Below are 19,670 nucleotides of genomic sequence, written 5' to 3'. Positions count from 1 at the left end.
GTGGGAATCACCACCCTGCATGTTTCATGTCCTTGATGATGGCACTAATATCTGCAATTCCTCCAGAAATGAGAAACTGCTTTAGGTTTACTATGTTGTTAGGTTGAGGCAATTATACTGTCTTCCATTTAGCCTTTCTCACCATAATCACCTTCATTCCACTGGTCAGGGAACCAATGTGGAGACTGCAACGGCTGCTGAGTATATCTATTCCAATAATGCATTCTGGAATTGGACAAAGAACCACAGGATGGACTTGGGGACCCACTAAGCCCACTGTGAGACAGATCTGAACTAAAACTTCAGTGATTACTTGACCTCCATAAGCCACTATGCGGACTGATAGACCAAAGGGACAATTTGGGTCTCTTGGAATTAGCATCAGTCCAGAGCCAATATCCACTAGTCTTTGGAAGGTCTGATTATTTCCTTTTCTCCAATGAACAATTACCCTGGTAAAAGGCTGTAGGTCCCTTGGGGGAGGGCTGGGAGAAAGATTACTGGTATACACTTTGGCAGTGTACCAGAGTCCTTCTTCAAGGAGACATTGCCTCCTCTTCACTCAAAGGATTCTAGGTCTGCAAAAATTCAAGTCTTAGAATTGACTGATGGGTCATGACTCTGTTTTTATGATTCAGGCTAGACTTCTGTTCACCTGACCTAGAACTTTTCTGCTTATACAGATCAAGTAAGAATTTAGTAGGCTCCCTATCTTTTCACTTCTAGGATCACCATAATCTATGAGCCAACACCACTGTTCTGCGTGAGCCAGACTATCATAACTGTCACTTTGACTCTGCTATCCAAACCTGGTTCACCTTGCCTTTGACAGTTAGATGTCACAACTGGGCCCCTGTTACCCTGGAATTTATTTCCTCCCATTGCATTTAGGTTTCCCGATTCAGTGATTGCATTCACACTGAAGCAATCACAGAACTCTTCAAGGATGCCAGGACTCCCCTCACAATTTATCTCTCATAATATTAGTAAAAGGTATGTCCTCCAGACCCTCCCAGTTTGGGTGAGGGTCTTCTTAAATGACAAATCCACTCTAATATTCCTATCTCCCTAAGCCTTTGAATCCCTTCCTTGACACTGAACCAAAATAGGTAGATCCTGTGTTTCCAGCTCACTCACTGTGCGCCACGTTTGGGTGCATATTTCAGTCAAACAGCCACACTAAATGCAGGAGCTCTGATTAGTGAGAGCTGACCAAATTCTGCCTGGTCCAGCTTTATGTTCTTTTCATGATTATGCCATACCTCTAGTATCATTCTCACACATGTTCCCTGGATTTCTGTCTGTATAAATTAGAAAGCTCAGGTAGTTCTTTTGGAGTGTAGTACATTTCCCCATAAGTCACACTTTGTACCTCATCTTTAGAAACCTGCTGGGATTTGAGTCTAGTCATAGATCTAGAAGAGTATAGGGGCAGGTCTTAGGGAGATCAGCACTGCCTTTTTTGGCAACTGCCTCTGGAGTGGCCATTAATGCAGAATTAATCCCCTCAGATCTCAGACAGTGGTGGAGAGCTACTCCCACAGGAGTGAGGCAGAGCCCCCAGTGAGGATGAGAAAGCCACTATCACTGAGCATGGGAAGGATGCTTCCACTGGCAAAGGTACTCATCAGCATTCAGGGGTTCAATGTGTCCAGCTTCATCAGGGTCTTCCCTTGCATTGCTAGTCTAACTTTCAGGACCCCATTACTTTTCAATCAGTGCTCTCTCTCTAATGTATCATTTACATTACTCTCACCCACTTGACTAGGGTCCTTGAAAATCAAGTGACATTTATTTCTGTATCTTCCAATGCCTAGTACAGAACCCTGAAATTATAGTCAGGGCTCAATAAAGATTTCTGTTGAGTTGAATTTTGCTTCTCACCATAGCTCAGTAGTCCATTATTTCGCTTTCATAAACTCAGTTTGACAGTCATTAAATCCTTGTTCATGCACCTACCAAAGGTCTTCATCTGCTAGTAGTGTCCTTTAACAGAAAACAGACCTGTTTACCAAAGAAACACATAAAGGACTTGCTTGCTCACATTTTTCTAAGATAATATAAAACTCTTCTAATCACGGATTTTCATTTCTTCCTGAATTAAGGTACCAGTATCCTTGGCAGGATCATTTTTTTCCATCTGATTTTAACTTGTAATTTATTTTTTTCACTTTCATATGTAATAAGTAACTGAGTACCAAATTTATCTTAAAGACTTCTAAAATATACAGACACTAGCTCATCCAAAACAGAATTAAATGTGCATGTGGAAACAAAAATGTCTGAAGCACACAAAGCCTCTATAATTGGGTATATTCCTGACAAATCTGACATCATCTGAGCAGCGTTTGAAAAACTTTTCCTCTGTACCATTATGAAGATTAACTGAGCCATTAGCTAAAACTCCAGAGTTTTCTCACAAGGCAATCTAGGTACTCCCAATGTTTTTTTATATATATGCAATAGTGTCAAGATCCTACAGAAATGTCAACTGACAATATCTCTCCACTGAGTAAATATATAACCAAATCCAAACAATGCTAGCTATTAGGTGCTGGCACTGACACCAGTAAGTTTTATTCACTTAAGTTCCATTCATTGTGTATAAGTATTTCTACATCTTAACCCCATGTTCTTATCAACTGTTTGAAGGCAACAATCAACCAAATCTCTTCTAAAACACTGAAAATAACATTAATTATGACTCTCAGGTAGTACAAGATGACAAGATGCTAAGTCAGTGAGTTAAACGCTAGGGAAAAAATAATAAGTTCAGCTACCTTTAATTACTAAGGCATTAAAACTCCACAAGCACAAGTCTAAAGACTTTTCACCAAATTGAAAAAAAAAAAAACAAAACCTGAGCTTCTACTTATCTTTCTTTACTAGAAAATCCCATTAACCAAGCACTATGTGCAGGCATAGCATTCTGTAAGCATTCAAAAAATGTTTTCTTACTTTTTGTAATCATTTTGATAATTATATTAATTTTTTAAGCATAATTCACAAGCCCTAACAAAATACTTCCTCTATTTAAATTGACCCAATTATATAAGACAGAATGAAATAACTCCAAGTGTACACACAAGACAAAGAACACAGAGTTTACATAAAGAGTTCACCAAAACAGAAAAACAGCAAGAAAAATAGTAACAATAAAAATATTAAAAACCTGGAGAGGAGAGAAAAAAATCTGATATCTGGAGTTGCCACACTACATATATATAATGTATTTTAAAATATATATACACAACAGACATATATTTATAAATGTCTAGTTTTCAACAAAAATTATCATACATGCCAAGAAACAAGAACATAGAGCCCCTACACAGAGGGAAAAAAATGCAGTCAACAGAAATTTACTTGTGAGGAAACTCAGACATTAAACTTATTAGACAAAAATATTAAAATTCACAACTCTAATATGTTCAAATATAATGTCTCAAATCACTAAAGGAAGCTGTGCCTAAATAAAGGAAAAATAATAACAATGTTTCACAAAATAAAGAATATTAATGAAAAGACAGGAGTTATAAAAGTAAAACATATAAAATCCGGAGTTTATTTACAGGTCAGCAATGGAGAGACAGACATAGAGAATAGACTTAAGGACACAGGGAGAGGGGAGGAGAGGGTGAGATGGAAACAGTAACATGGAAACTTATATTACCATATGTAAAATAGACAGCCAACGGGAATTTGCTGTCTGGCTCAGGAAACTCAAACAGGGGCTCTGTATCAACCTAGAGGGGTGGGATGGGGAGGGCGATGGGAGGGAGATTCAAAAGGGAGGGGATATATGTATACCTATGAATGATTCATGTTTAGGTTGACAGAAAACAACAAAATTCTGTAAAGCAAGTATCCTTCAATAAAAAAATAAATTAAAAAAAAAATCTAGAGTTGAAAGTACACTGACTGAAATTTTAAAAAATCCACTTGAAGACCTCAACAGCAAATTATGAACTGATAGAAGAAAGAATCGGTGAATGTGAAGATAGGTCGATTGAGATTAACCAGACTGAGCAAAAGGAAAAAGGATAAAGAAAAATTAACAAAGTATCAAAGACCTGTGGATAACCACCAAAAATACTAACGTATGCATAAGCATAATCAGAGTTCCAGAAAACAAGGAGAGAAAGAAAGGGGCAGAAAGACTACTTAAGGAAATAATGCTAGAAAATTTCACAAATTTGATGAAAAACATTAATCTACATATCCAAGAAGTTCAACAAATTGCAAGTAGGATAAAATTAAAGAGACCCACACTTTAAGGTGTCATAATCAAACTTTCAAATGCCAAAAACAAAGAGACTCTTGTAATCAGCAAAATGGAAGCAACTCATCATGTACAAGCAATCAGTGATAAGATTTTTAACCTGACTTTTCATAAACAACCATGGAGGCCAGAAGGCAATGGGATGGCCCAAAGTGCTGAAAGAGAGACTTTCAACCAAGAATTCTACATGCAGCAAAACTAATACTAAAAAAAGAAGAAAGAAAAAAATGAAGGAGAAATTAACCTTACTCGAAGCAAAAACAAAGAGAATTTATCACCAGGAGGTCTTATCTATGAGGAAGTCTAAAAGGAGTAATCAGGCTGAAATGAAAGAACCATACAAAGCAACTGAATCCTCACAAAGAAATAAAGAGCACCAGTAAAGACAACTACACAGGCAAATATAAAAGACACAGGTAAATATAAAAATTGTCTTTTATATTCACCTATGTAAATATAAAGGTATATTTTGGGCTTCCCTGGTGGCTCAGACAGTAAAGAATCCGCCTGCAATGTGGAAGACCTGGGTTTGATCCCTGGGTTGGGAAGATCCCCTGGAGAAGAGAATGGCTACCCACGCCAGTATTCTGGCCTGGAGAATTCCAAGGGCAGAGGAGCCTGGCAGGCTACAGTCCATGGGGTCAAAGAGTCAGAGACACCTGAGCGACTTTCACAAAAGGTGTATTTGTAATTCTTTTTTCACCTATACAATTTACAAGACAACTGCATAGAGAAAGACTGCAAATCTGTGTTGATGGGCATCAACGTAGAAAGATGTAATTTATGCAATAGTTGCACAACAAAGGAGAAGAAATGGAACTACATAGGAGCAAACTTTTTAAAAATTTGAGATTAAGTTGGTGCTAATTCAAAATGGACACCAAACAGACTGTTATAAAGTCATTAGTTGTAATCCCCAGGGCAATCACTAAAAAAGTAACTTAAACACAGTGAGAGAAGCAATAAAAGAATTCAAATGGCACACTAGAAAATATCTATTTAATACAACACAAAGCAGTAATGGGATTAAGGAACAGCAACAACAAAAACACTTAAAAATATACAGAAAAGAAATACTAGGTTGGTGCAAATGTAATTGCAGTTTTTGCTTGTAGAAATTTGCCACTTGATATTGGAATACATCCTTAAAGAAATGTGGTTATATTAAACATCATTTTAATGTGCACTTCTTTATTTTTTTTTCTACTGACTTATTACTTGCTGTTTATTTTATATTTACTTTAGACTAGGGAACTGATGTTAGACAAAAAGTAAATTCAAGCAATTTTCTTATCTGAGTTCAAAATGGGAGGTAAAATAGCAGAGACAACTCACAATATCAACAATGTATTTGGCCCAGGAACTTCTAACAAACATACGGTGCAGTGTTGGTTCGAGAAGTTGTGCAAAGGAGATGAGAGCCTTGAAGATGAAGAGTGTAGTGGCCAGCCACTGGAAGTTGACAACAACCAACTGAGAGACATCATCAAAGCTGATACTCTTACAACTACAGGAGAAGTTGCCCAGGAACACATCAGCCACTGAGTTGAGTCCTTTGGCATTTGAAGCAAATTGGAAAGGTAAAACGGCTCGGTAAACAGGTGCCTTGTGAACTGACGCCAAATCAAAAAAATCATCCTTCTGAAGAGTCATCTTCTCTTATTCTACACAACAACAATGAACCATTCCTTGATTGGACGGTGGCATGCAAAGAAAAGTGGATTTTATACGACAACCAGCACCAACCAGCTCAGTGGCTACACTGAGAAGAAGCTCCAAAACACTTCCCAAAGCCAAACTTGCACCAAAAAAAAGGTCACAGTCACTATTTGGTGATCTGCTGCCAGTCTGAACAACTATAGCTTTTTGAATCCCAGAGAAACCATTACATTTGAAAAGTATGCTCAGCAAATCATTGAGATGCACCAAAAACTGCAATGTCTGCAGCACGCACTGGTCAACAAAAAGGGCCCAATTCTTATCCATGACAACACCTGACCACACACACACAACCAACGCTTCACGAGTTGAATGAATTGGGCTACAAAATTTTGCCTCATCTACCATATTCACCTGACCTCTCATTAACCAACTACCACTTCTTCAAACATCTGGATAACTTTTTGCAGGGAAAAATGCTTCCACAACCAGCAGGAGGCAGAAAATTCTTTCCAAGAGTTCATCAAATGCCAAAGCACAGATTTTTATGCTACAGGGATAAACAAATCTATTTCTCATTGGCAAGAATGTGTTGGTTGTAATGGCTCCTATTTTGATTTAAAAAGATGTACCTAAGCCTAGTTATAATGATTTAAAATTCATGATTCGAAACTGCAATTACATATGTACCAACTTGACAGTAAAATGGCAAGTATAATCCCTATCTTATCAGCAATTATCTTAAATACACATGTGTTAAACAACCTGATCAAAAGGCAGAAATTTGCAGAATGAAGAAAAAGCATGATCCAACTACGTACTGACTACAAGATGCCCTAGATTCAAAGACACAAGTACAATGTTGCACACCAGTAGCACATGAAGTATAACTGAATACTTTATAATCAATATGCAGAATAATATACTATAACAATCCACGGTTTGGAGCATCCATTTCTTAAGAGTCTGTAAGTCAAACAAAAATCTGATTTTCATTCATCCAACATGTAGTTTTTTAGTAATATTCATGTAAACCCCTAAGTCTATCAGAGAAGCACACACATATTAATGAATCTTGCATAACATAGCACTGTCTTTCTACAATTGCAGAAGTTTTGAATTCTTATAATACAAAAGTAAAACATCTTGAAATGATCATGTAGACCCTCCTCTATCACAAAATTGGACACAACATTAAAGGCAATTTGGCTGGCTTCTTCACTATCTATGCCTGCTTTTGGTAGGAGGTGCACATGGTCTATGTTAGCAAGGCTGGCAAAGGGGGAAGAAAGACAGTCTTCCCTGAATATCACTTCATGGAAAAAGTGATTTCACACTTTACAAAACAGTGGTTTCTTCATTGATATAATTAGTCTATATGAATATATGTGTTCAACAGCATTATGTAAATGCCAAAATGTTCATACACTTCTAAGGATAAAAGGTTTACTAGAATTATAACATGCTGCATTTTAAAGTAGCTAACATTACTTCTGATTTTCATCTAATAAACCTGTGACTTAAAAATAATCTTCTCCTTTCAAAATTTTAAAATTATTGTATTCTCTACTAGTGACAATAAATGTATCTCTAATTCTTTAAGTAAAACTACAGCATATAGCTAACAACAGTCTTTCTACTCCTTATTGGAGACTTGACAGGGAAGGGAAGAGGATACAGGGCAAGAAATGTCTAAAATAATTTAAAATTAGACAATATAAAAGGAAATAAATATAAATTCCTATTTGGACATTTTAGAATTAACTGAAACTGTCTCATGTTGACTTATTAAATTGCTTAATGAGCTTATTCTACAAATTAAAATAAGACCAATCCAGAACAAACAGAATATATACAAAATGCTCACATGAACTCCATATTCGTATTGGAGTCTACAAATAAAAACAGTATAAAAAAAAGACTTGTGATCAATCCAACTCTACCATTCACTGTTGATACAATCTTAAATAACATTGTTCACCTTTCTGAAACTCAGTTTCCTCACCTATTAAATGGGGAAAATACTACTTACCTACAACAAAAGGTTCTGGTTGGAACTCAATAAAACAACATACATAAAGGGTTTCTGCATGATATTGAACACAAGATTTCTACAATCCTTATCAAAAGAACTTGAGCGTTTACATTACACAAAATGCATCAGGAATTTTATCTAAATCACTGGCAGCAAAATAATAATGTGGAAGGAAAAGTCATTTACTTATTGCACATGCTAAACCTATAAAATAAATGATATAAACTAGATAAATCAAATAAACTGAGTTTCTGAAATCCTAGCAGTCTATCTTGAAACAATGCTCAAAAAACTCAACAATATTAACTGCCACCTTTCGCTCCAAAATTTATTGCAAATAAAGATCCAGGCAGATAAATTCTGGGAATATAAAATTAAACAAGGGGGCAGTGTATATTAAGAATTTGAAAAAAGTTTATGCATTTTGAGTAATAATCACTTTTTAAAAAATCAACTAAAAGAATTTTATCAGAATTATGCACATAGACTTACTATTAATTCTAATGGGGAAAACAATCATCCAAATGGCAAATCAAGAACATACAAGTCAAATTTTCAAGAAATTCATGATGTAGTAAACAATGAGTGTAATGTTTAGTGAAAAGGAAAAAATATGACAATATTTACAACTTTGTTTTTTAAATGTTTTCAAAATAAAAACAAACAAACAAAAAAATGCCAGCAAAACACAGCAAGAATTATGTCATACTAATAGAAATGGATTAATTCTTTTCTTTACAGGCTTATTTCTCAATTTTCCATTCTAATCAACTACAATTTCCACAATCAAAAAAATACAAAATTCACTTATGATTTTTAAAAAATTTTCACTAGAAGTTAAAGAAAATTTCCTCAATTTGATGAGAATTGTATTTACAAAAAACCAATACTAACTACTTTGTGGTAAAAGATAACATACTTTCCCCACTAAGATGAGAATTAAGGCAAGGATGTCAGCTCTTACTTGTTCTGTTTAGCCTCATCATGAAGGTCCTAGCCAGTATAATGAAAAAATAAAATAAATAAAATAAAAGGAAAATAGGAAATTATGAACTAACTAAAACTGTCTCTACTGACAGACAAGATTGTTAACACAGAAAATTCCAAAGAGTCTACAAAACCTACTAGTGTAAGTGAATTTATTAACAAGGTTGAGAATTCAGGGTCAAAATAAAGTATCAATTTATTTATATAAATAATTGTAAATTGAAATTTTTAAAAAGAATACCATTTACAACAGCACCAAATAACATGAAACAGTTAGACACATTTTTTTTAAATGTGTGTTAAAGTTTTATGCTAAGAGCTTAAAATAGTAATGAGAAAAATCAAGGCTTTATTAATGGATTAGAAACCATTCAGATGTCAATTCTTTTCAAGCAAAATTATAACTTCAATGTGTCCAGAATCAAAATTCCAGGATGCTTTTTTATAGAAATAGAAATGTTTTATACAAACATATATGGAAAGAAAGAGCTAGGATACCCAAAACAATTAAAAAGAAAAAAAAAAAAATGGGAAGACTCAGACTTCCTAATTTCAAAACAAAACCATGAAGTTACATTAATGAAGACAGTGTAGTTTTGGCCAAAGGAAAGACACACGGAATGACAGAACAGAACTGAGTCCAGGAACATATCTATACATAGAGTCAATTGATTTCTGACAAAGGTGCTAAGAAATTTTACTGAAGAAAGGATAGTAAGGATAGTCTTTTCAACAAGTGTTACTGGACAAATTAGGTGTCCACATATAAAAAAAAAGAGAGAGAGAGAAAGAACTTTGACACATATCTTGTACTACATAGAGAAATGAATAAAAGGCTGATCAAAACAGATCACAGACCTAAAGGTAAAATCTAAAACTATAAAAGTTCTAACAGAAAACACAGGAAAAAAAAAAATCACTGTATCTCTGGGTTAGTCAAAATTTTCTAGATAGGACACAAAAGAACAAATCACAAAAGAAAAAAAATGATAATGTGGACTTCTTCAAAATGTACAACTTCAACTCTTTGAAAGACACAATCAAGAAAATAAAAAGACAAACCACAGACTGAAAGAAAATATCTGTCAACATATATATGATAAAGGAATTGTATCCAGACTTCTTACAACTCAGAAAACAGACCAAAGATTTTAATAGATACTTCACCAAAGAAAACAGACAAGATAGCAAATGACAGCAAACGAGCACATGAAAAGATGCTCAACGTATCGCTGTGCTTAGTCGCTCAGTCGTGTACAACTCTTTGGAACCCCATGGACTGCAGCCCGCCAGTCTCCTCTGTCCATGAGGATGCTCCAGGCAAGCATACTGGAGTGAGTTATCATGCCCTCCTCCAGGGGATGTTCCCAACTCAGGGATCAAACCCAGGTCTCCCACATTGTAGGCAGATTCTTTACCATCTGAGGCACCAGGGAAGCTCAACATATTAGCTGATAGGAAAATTCAAACTAAAATATCATTGAGATAGCACTAAACATCTATTAGAATAGCTGAAATTAAAAGTAAAATGAAAAATGCTGACCAGCACGTGGAGAAAATGGAAGCATCAAACAATGCTGGTAATTTCTTATCTTTGGTAATTTGTTTTAAAGTGAACATTTGCCACAGGATCAGAGAATCATACTCTTAGAAATTTAACCAAAAGATGTGAAAGCATATATATACACAAAGACCCACAGAAGAATATACAAAGAAATGTACATGAACGTTTATAGCGGCTTCACTCCTAAATGATATACACTGGAAACAGCCTAAATATCCATCAACTGGTGAAAAAATAGACTGTGATGTAGACATAAAATGAAACAGGCAGTCAGTTGAGTCACTCAGTCGTGTCCAACACTTTGCAATCCCAAGGATTGCATCATGCCAGGCTTCCCTGTCCATCACCAACTCCCAGAGTCTGCTCAAGCTCATGTCCATAGTTGGTGACTATGGACAACCATCCATCTCATCCTCTGTCGTCTCCTTCTCTTCCTGCCCTCAATCTTTCCCAGCATCAGGGTTTTTTTCAAATGAGTCAGTTCTTCACATCAGATAACCAAAGTATTAGAGTTTCAGCTTCAACATCAGTCCTTCCAATGAACACCCAGGACTGATTTCCTTTAGGATTGACTGGTTGGATCTCCTTGCAGTCCAAGGGACTCTCAAGCGGCTTCTCCAATACCACAGTTCAAAAGCATCAATTCTTCTGTGCTCAGCTTTCTTTACAGTCCAATTCTCATATCCATACATGACTACTGGAAAGACCATAGCTTTGACTAGACAGACCTTTGTCAGCAAAGTAATGTCTCTTTTTTAATATGTTGTCTAGGTCATAACTTTTCTTCCAAGGAGCGTCCTTTAATTCCATGGCTGCAGTCACCATCTGCAGTGATTTTGAAGCCCAGAAAAATAAAGTCTGTCACTGTTTCCATTGTTTCTGCATCTATCTGCCATGAAGTGATGGGACCAGATGCCATGAACTTCGTTTTTTGAATGTTGAGTTTTAAACCAGCTTTTTCATTCTCCTCTTTCACTTTCTTCAAAAGACTCTTCAGTTCTCCTTCACTTTCTGCCAAAACAGGGGTATCATCTGCGTATCTGAGGTTATTGATATTTTTCCCAGCAATCTTGATTCCAGCTTGTGCTTCATCCAGCCCTGCATTTCTCATATGTACTCTGCATAGAAGCTAAATAAGCAGGGTGAGAATATACAGCCTTGACATACTCCTTTCCTGATTTGGAACCAGTCCATTGTTCAATGTGTTCAATGTCTGGTTCTAACTGTTGCTTCTTGACCTGCATACCAATTTCTCAGAAGGCAGGTCAGGTGATCTGATATTCCCATCTCCTGAAAAATTTTCCACAGTTTGTTGTGATCTACACAGTCAAAGGCTTTGGTATAATCAATAAAGCAGAAGTAGATGTTTCTCTGGAACTCTCTTGCTTTTTTGATGATCCAACAGATGTTGGCAATTAGATCTCTGGTCCTCTGCCTTTTCTAAATCCAGCTTGAACATCTGGAAGTTCACAGTTCACGTAATGTTGAAGCCTGGCTTGGAGAATTTTGAGCATTACTTTACTAGCGTGTGAGACGATTGCAATTGTGCAGTAGTTTGAGCATTCTTTGGCATTGCCTTTCTTTGGGACTGGAATGAAAACTGACCTTTGCCAGTCCTGTGGCCACTGCTGACCAAACTTACTGGCATATTGAGTGCAGCACTTTCACAGCATCATCTTTTAGGATTTGAAATAGCTCAACTGGCATTCCATCACCTCCACTAGCTTTGTTTGTAGGGATGCTTCCTAAGGCCCACTTGACTTCGCATCCCAGGATGTCTGGGTCTAGATGAGTGATCACACATCATGGTTATCTGGGTCATGAAGACCTTTTTTGTATAGTTTTTCTGTGCATTCTTGCTACCTCTTCTTAATATCTTCTGCTTCTGTTAGGTCCATACCATTTTTGTCCTTTATTGTGCCCATCTTTGCATGAAATGTTCCCTTGGTATCACTAATTTTCTTGAAGAGATCTCTAGTCTTTCCCATTCTACCATTCAATATCACAATAATCCAAGTTTATGCCCCAACTAGTTATACTGAAGAAGCTGAAGTTAAACAGTTCTATGAAGACCTATAAGACCTTCTAGAACAAACAGCCAAAAGAGATATCCCTTTCATCATCCCTTTCAACTGGAATGCAAAAGTAGGAAGTCAAGAGATACCTGGAGTAACAGGCAAATTTGGCCTTGGAGTACAAAATAAAGCAGGTCAAAGGCTAACAGAGTTTTGCCAAGAGAATGCACTGGTCATAGGAAACACCCTCTTCCAACACCACAACAGAAGACTCTACACATGGACATCACCAGATGGTCAATACCAAAATCAGACTAATTATTTTCTTTGCAGCCAAAAATGGAAAAGCTCTATACAGTCAGCAAAAACAAGACTGGGAGCCGACTGTAGCTCAGATCATGAACTCCTTATTGCCAAATTCAGACTTAAATTGAAGAAAGTAGGGAAAACCACTAGACCATTCAGGAATGACCTAAATCAAATCCCTTATGATTATACAGTGGAAGTGACAAATAGATTCAAGGAATTAGATCTGACAGACAGAGTGCCTGAAGAACTATGGATGAAGGTTCGTGACATTGTACAGGAGGCAGTGATCAAGAAAAACAAAAAAAAAGAAAAACAAAAAAAAAGGCAAAATGGTTGTCTGAGGAGGCCTTACAAATAGGTGAGAAAAGAAGAGAAGCTAAAGGCAAAGGAGAAAAGGAAAGATATACCCATTTAAATACAGAGTTCCAAAGAATAGCAAGGAGAGATAAGAAAGCCTTCCTCAGTGATCAAGGCAAAGAAATGAAATAGTTACTCAGCAATAAAGCAAAAAAGGGCAAAGCACTGATACATGCACCAAAATGGGTGAATCACAAAAGCCTTAACTGAAAGACACCAGAAAAAAAATTTTATTTGTTGTATGAGTCTGTTAATATAACACTCCAGAAAAGATAAAGCTATACGGATAGGGAACAGATCAGTGGTTGCCTGATTTACCACTGAGGGTAGGAAACCAACTACAAAGGAGCATGAGGGAACTTTTTGGAATGATAGAAATGTTCTATGTCTGGATTGTGGTGGTGGTTATATGAATATTGTGCATGTGTCCGTTTAAAGAACAAGATACTAAGGGATTGTTTTTACCTATAAACAATACCTCAATAAGCCCACATTTTAAAAGACAGAGGACATGCTCTTTTGAGAACTATGTTGTTGTTCTTCTTTAATTGCTCAGTCATGTCTGACTCTTTGCAATGCATGGACTGTAGCCCACCAGACTCCTCTGTCCAAGGAATTTTCTAGGCAAGAATACAGAAATGGGATGCCATTTCCTTCTCCAGGCAATATTTGCCACCCAGAGACCAAGTCCCAGTCTCCTACATTAGAAGGTGGGTCCTTTACCACTGAGCCACCAGCGAAGCTTTGAAAAATATGTTTCAAATTAAATGACAACCCATCTAAATGGGTATTGGGGTGGAGGAGAAACAAAGGGGGAAACAAAAAACTCTCAGAAATATTACAAATCAAAAAACTGATTTATCATTAGTAAGAAGAAACACATTGATACAAAAAGTTACTCCAGTGTGTCCTTTTTATTGTTCTCATTGTTTAGACAGAAAATAAGATTTGATGAGTTTCAAGAAAGACCAAAAGTCACAAGTAACAGATTGATAAAGGAGGCACAGTGATTACAAGCTAAAATTTGGAAACACTCACCTAAACATGCCCTTCCCAAGTTATTGATAAAAACGACCTCATCCAACCGAATGCACTGCCACCCCAATTTCTACTATGAAGAACAAGACAATAAACATAGTTTTCTTTATTCATAACCATCCTATATACTTTACAATCGTATATCTATAGCTAGGAATACAAGATAAAATGCCTCTAACTAGGCAAATTCCTATTTGTCCTTTTAAGCTTCAGACTAGCTACTTGGTAACCATCTATCTTCTTTTTTTCCCCATTGCCACCAAAAAAAAAAAAAAAAATGCTGTCTAAGATGACTTTCTGCAGTTTCTAATAAAACAGGAGTTTTGAGCTGATCACTCCAATAAGAAGATACATTTTTCCATTTAATAAAAGTTAGGTAAATTGTAACTTTCACCACTTTGTTTTCTTTATGTTTATTCCATTTGGCGTGTACTGTTGCTGGGAAACCAGTTAATAAGATTTCCCAACTCACTGAACAACCTCCTAGCCAGCCTGCAGGATACCAAACTTTGTAACCAGGGCAGTTCTCTACCACACAGTTTACTCACTCGCCAGCACTATACAGGTGCACTCTCTGGCATCCTCCAGCTCCATTAACCTTACAGGTACAGTAGTGCTAATCCCTCAAAGCAACAGAAACTGCAGCAGAAAGCACATGAGATAAAGGATACAGGCCTCCGATGGCAGAGAACAACGCGAATTTATTGCCAGTCCCCGTCATCCCACCCAACTAAATATTCTGGGAATTAAATTGTAGGGTGAAATGTTAACCCATCCCCCTGTGACAAGATGAAACGTCAGACCACCCCCAATCACCAGCACGAATGCAACATCCAAAACGCCGTCCAAAAGCCTTCGTCCAACGACCGCCCAGATAAATATTTAACGAGTAAGGTGGGCATCAGTTCCTGTACAGTTCAGAAGAGGAGATAAGGAGAAAAAGAGTCCTAATTCCTAAGTCGCCGCTGAATCACCTACAGCTGTGGTCAGTACTCGACCCTGCAGGAAATCAGGCTGTTCCCCAACTCTCATCAGGGAAGCAAGTCAGAGTAGCAGCAGCAACATCATCCTACCAAAAAAAAAAAAAAAAAACCCACTCAGCGCTGCTTTATTTAATAGAGTTCCCATTCCTTCAAGTGAAGCCAAACATAGGTTTTACGTCCAAAGCTTTGCTCCGCAGTACGCAACAAGGGCAGATGGAAGAAACATCTTTATTGTGGGAGAAGGGGCGCACTGAGGGGATGAAGGACGCCTCACCACTTGGAAAGTTACCAGCCACTGCCTTCACCCTGAAATGCTACTTTTATTGCAGCCTGTGGCCCAAAGTAACGACAAGGAAATGTGACTGACTGACGGATCCTGTTGTGCTTAAGTCAAAGGGAAAACAGAAACCAGGCGCGATGGGTGAAAACTCGGCAAGGATCAAAGTCACCGTTCAAGGGAGATTTGGTGACAGTAATCACGTGTACTTGTGCGTAGACTTCCGAAAACAGTAGGTTCTGGAACATGCAGGGGCAGAAATTTGCCGGCGAGGGCAAGCACGGGTAGACACCGCCCGCTGGGGAGCGAGGCTCAGCTCCAGCCCGCGGCGGGTCACGCCCCGTGACTCCCCGGCCGAGACCTCCCCGGGCCGCGGCCGTACCCGCCGGTGGCGGAAGCCCGGCCGCGCTCCCCGCCCTTGCCCAGGCCGCCTCAGGGCGCGCCGCCGGCCTCGTGCGGCCCGGGCCCCAGACCCAGGCCCAGAAGGCGAGCGTCCGTTTACCTGCGCCCCAGCTCTCGCCGCTGCCGCCTGCCGCCACTGCCACCACGGCCGCGCTGCTCCCCCCACAGCGCAGGTGAGCCACCCCCAGCACACAGCCGCGCACGCGCACCCAGGCGCGACCCAGACCCCGGGGACTGCGGCCCCGGCACACGCGCTGGGACCGCGCACTCACCACCCGGCTTCCAGAGCCTCTGCCCCCGGAAGTTGATTTCCGCCAAGGCCCGCCCAACTCCGCGCCTGTCACTCAACGCCCACAGGCGCGTCACGTCTGCCCAGGCCATGAGCGAGCCCCAGGCCCCATCTTCCGAGGCCCGCCACTCTTGGCTCCCTGTGGTCGTCAGAGCGCTTCCGTGTGAAACAGGTTGACTCAGGCGCTACCTCCTGTTGGTTACAGCTTCTTGTTCACTTGAATGACAGACCCTGTTTCTCTGCCTAACCCATACAAGTCAAACCATCCCTGTAATGGCACTCCTGTCTAGGACTTTGTAGGACTGGTCCTGAGAAGAGCGGGCCCTGATTTCTTAACCAACTCCAAGCAGAGTACCCTAAATACTGGAACTGTGTTAAGTGCTCAAGAAAAGAGTGGATTAGACAGCGTCTCCTCTTGATCATCAGAACTCTGAAAACACCGGGTTGCAGTCAAGCCCAGAGCCTCTCCAGACCACTGCTGCATGACTCCAGCCAAAGAGCTCTCCTCTAGAATTAACGTCTGTTCTTGTCTTTATCTCCACACCACAGCGATCTGTACATGCCATCTCTGTTCAAAGGAAAATCTGTTTTCACCTGCCAAGGTACCCCCTATTTTCCAAACCTTCAAATAGTTTCTCCTAAAGAAAACAGAGAATGACAAAACTGACCATTTTATTTGAAAACAAGCATGGTTATATAAAGTTGTTTTGTTGTTGTTGTTCCATTTCAGATCTAACCTAGGTCTCACACATTGCCAACAGATTCTTCACCATCTGAGCCGCTAGGGAAGACACCCACAGTTATATAGATTTTTTTTTTTTAATAAAGATTCTTCCAATTTTGACATAATAAGGATTTGTTGATGTTTAGCCACTGAGTCGTGTCTGACTCTTTGCAACCCCATGGATTGTAGCCCACCAGGTACCTCTGTCCATGGGCTTTCCCACCAAGATAACTGGAGTGGGTGGCCATTACTTTCTCCAGTGGATCTTCCCCATCCAGAGATGAAACCTGTGACTCTTGCATTGACAGGTGAATCCTTTACCACCGAGCCACTGGGAAAGCCAAGAGGGATTTGGGAAACACTTATTTAATAATTTTTTAATGTTACTACTGAGCCAGGTTGGAACAACCCAGAAGAGGACAAGAAACACTCAAGATTTTTGCCTTCAAGGAGTCAACAGCCAAATAAGAAAGACATGTAGCCTGGGAATTTGATCATTAGTGTCTGGAATATTGATGATCATTGTATAACAGGCATTCTTTAACGTTTTAAAGTTTAACATTTTGGAGATAATTTTTCTCATCTTTCCATTGAAGAAAAGTGGATCAAGCCTGTAATCATCTGTGCTTTTTATTGGAGGTGGAAAATGTCAGCAAAGAATCCTAACAATCAGTTTTCCAGTAATTGCAGGCTCAAGGGGTTAACAAACAGTTTCAATATCGAGCACGGATGTTACCCCTTATGTACCCTTCTTTTCCTGTCCACCATCCTAGGTGTGTGCAAAGCCAACATTTCTATTATAAGAAATAGGATACTTTCTTACGCATTATTTGTTTACCTGTGTACTGGACCACCAAGTCAAGAACCACTTCTCATTTGAACATCTTTTAGTCTACTTTTCCTTTATCTTTTATATTTTGCAGTATAGCACAATGTCTAGTGATTAGAAGAAAGAATTTAATGAATGTTTCTTAAGCTGAATACATACAATTATCTTTGTATTATTTTCTGCCTCAAATTTCTTTCTGCTACAAACGTCAAATGAGTTTCTGAGAGTTTTCACTGATATAACATGCTCCTTCTGTCCCACCTAATCCAGTATTCAATATTGAACAGATTTATAATAATAATAGAAACTAATATTTATTGAACACTCGTTTTGTTCTCGGCTAAATATTTTCATCTGTTATATAATTTGTCATCACACTAATCCTCTGAAATAAGTATGATATATTCTTATTGTATAAGATATAAGTAGGATATAAATATTATAAGTATGATAATACTTATAATATTTATAATACTTATAATACTATTCTACTTATATATAAGTATAATATATAATATATACTTATATACTTACATATATAATAATATTATAATACTTATAATAAGTATGATAATACTGATATATCCACTTTTTAGATGAGGATACAGGCTTAGGAAAGGTAACTTGACCAAGTGGCAGAGCAGATTCAGATCAAGTCTGCCAAACAAAAAGATTTGTTAATTTACTACAACATGCTATCTCTGCTTTTCACATCATTCATTGGTGTATCCAGATTTCTCCAGCTCCAGGAAGTCTTTCTCTCCTTTTATTAAGTACAGTTCAGTGGTTGTTGGTATAGTCACAAAGTTGTGCCATGATCACAACAATCAACTTCAGATCATTTTCATCACCCCCAAGAGAAACCTCTTAACCTTTGTCGGTCACTCCCCATTCCTCTTGTTCCCTTCCCCCTGACGCCCTAGACAGGTACTAATCTACTTTTTGTCTCTATAGGTTTGTCTATTCAGGACATGGCCTGTGAACAGAATCATGCAATAGGCAGTCTTTTGTGACTGGCTTCTTTCACTTCAAGCCGTGTTGACAAACTTTGTTTATCCATTCTTCAATTGGTAGACATTTGGATTGTTTCCACTTTTAGGCTATTATAAGTAATGCTTCTGTAAACATTGATATACAAGTTTTTGTATCAACATATGTTTTCATTTCTCTTGAGTATATATATATATATATATATATATATATATATATATAGCAGTGGAATTGCTGAGTCACATAGTAACTCTATGTTTAACCTTTTGAGGAAGTTGAACTGTTTTCCAAAGTGGCTGCTATTTTTTCATTCCCATTTGCAATATACTAAGGCCCTAATTTCTCCACAGTGAGCCTTTTTATCTCCTCTAGAACTTATGACTCTATTACTTACTTTCCATAAATCATCTTTTTTATTGTTAGTTACCTTTGTTATTCATGTATCTGCAGACTTTCCACCCTAATAGATTGTAACCTTCCGAGACAAGAAACATAGTTCCTGCCCTCAAGAAGATCAAATTCAGAGAAAGATGTAGAGGATCAAATCAACTAGAATGATAGTAAGCGCTGAAATCAAGTTTGTTGTTGAAATGTGGAGGAACATCTCACTCACTCTACACTAAACAGGAAGTACTTCTCATAAAATGTAAAGCACAAGATGAATCTTGAAGAATCAATTAGAATTGGCCAAGCTAAGAAGAGATGAAAATGTGCTCCAGACAAAGAAGCATGTACCTTTATATGAACTGTTGCATATAAACAGTTCCTTGCATATGAACTGTTGACTTAAATGTTGTGTAGTGTGTGTAGGTATAATAGAAGCAAAGGTGATGATGAGTGTAAATGTGGCAGAGGAAATGGAAAAATGTAGATAGGGCAAGATGAATAGTTTTGCTAACTTCTAAGGGGTTTGAAATCTAATGGAAATCT

General features: G+C 38.0%; 1 protein-coding gene and 1 pseudogene across 4 annotated transcripts in view; one reads left to right on the top strand and one right to left on the bottom strand.

Moving 5' to 3' along the window:
* The window catches only part of CCDC91 (coiled-coil domain containing 91), a 366,658-nt gene extending 350,458 nt beyond the window's left edge, over positions 1-16,200 (bottom strand). For 2 of the 4 annotated variants that reach the window (XM_043439827.1, XM_043439829.1), the window contains exon 1: positions 16,009-16,200. The gene's annotated coding sequence lies outside the window, so the exon portion shown is untranslated. Of the gene's footprint in view, positions 1-15,224; positions 15,316-16,008 lie in introns of those variants that run through there. The other 2 variants (XM_043439828.1, XM_043439830.1) reach the window with 1 other exon arrangement.
* Positions 333-15,595, top strand: LOC122423156 (annotated as a pseudogene).
* Positions 16,201-19,670: the final 3,470 nt, after the last annotated feature.

The sequence above is a fragment of the Cervus canadensis genome, chromosome 21, assembly GCF_019320065.1.
Source record: "Cervus canadensis isolate Bull #8, Minnesota chromosome 21, ASM1932006v1, whole genome shotgun sequence".
Lineage (NCBI taxonomy): Eukaryota > Metazoa > Chordata > Mammalia > Artiodactyla > Cervidae > Cervus > Cervus canadensis.
The sequence above is the reverse complement of the archived record's forward strand: the minus strand, read 5'-3'. Positions and strand labels throughout refer to the sequence as shown.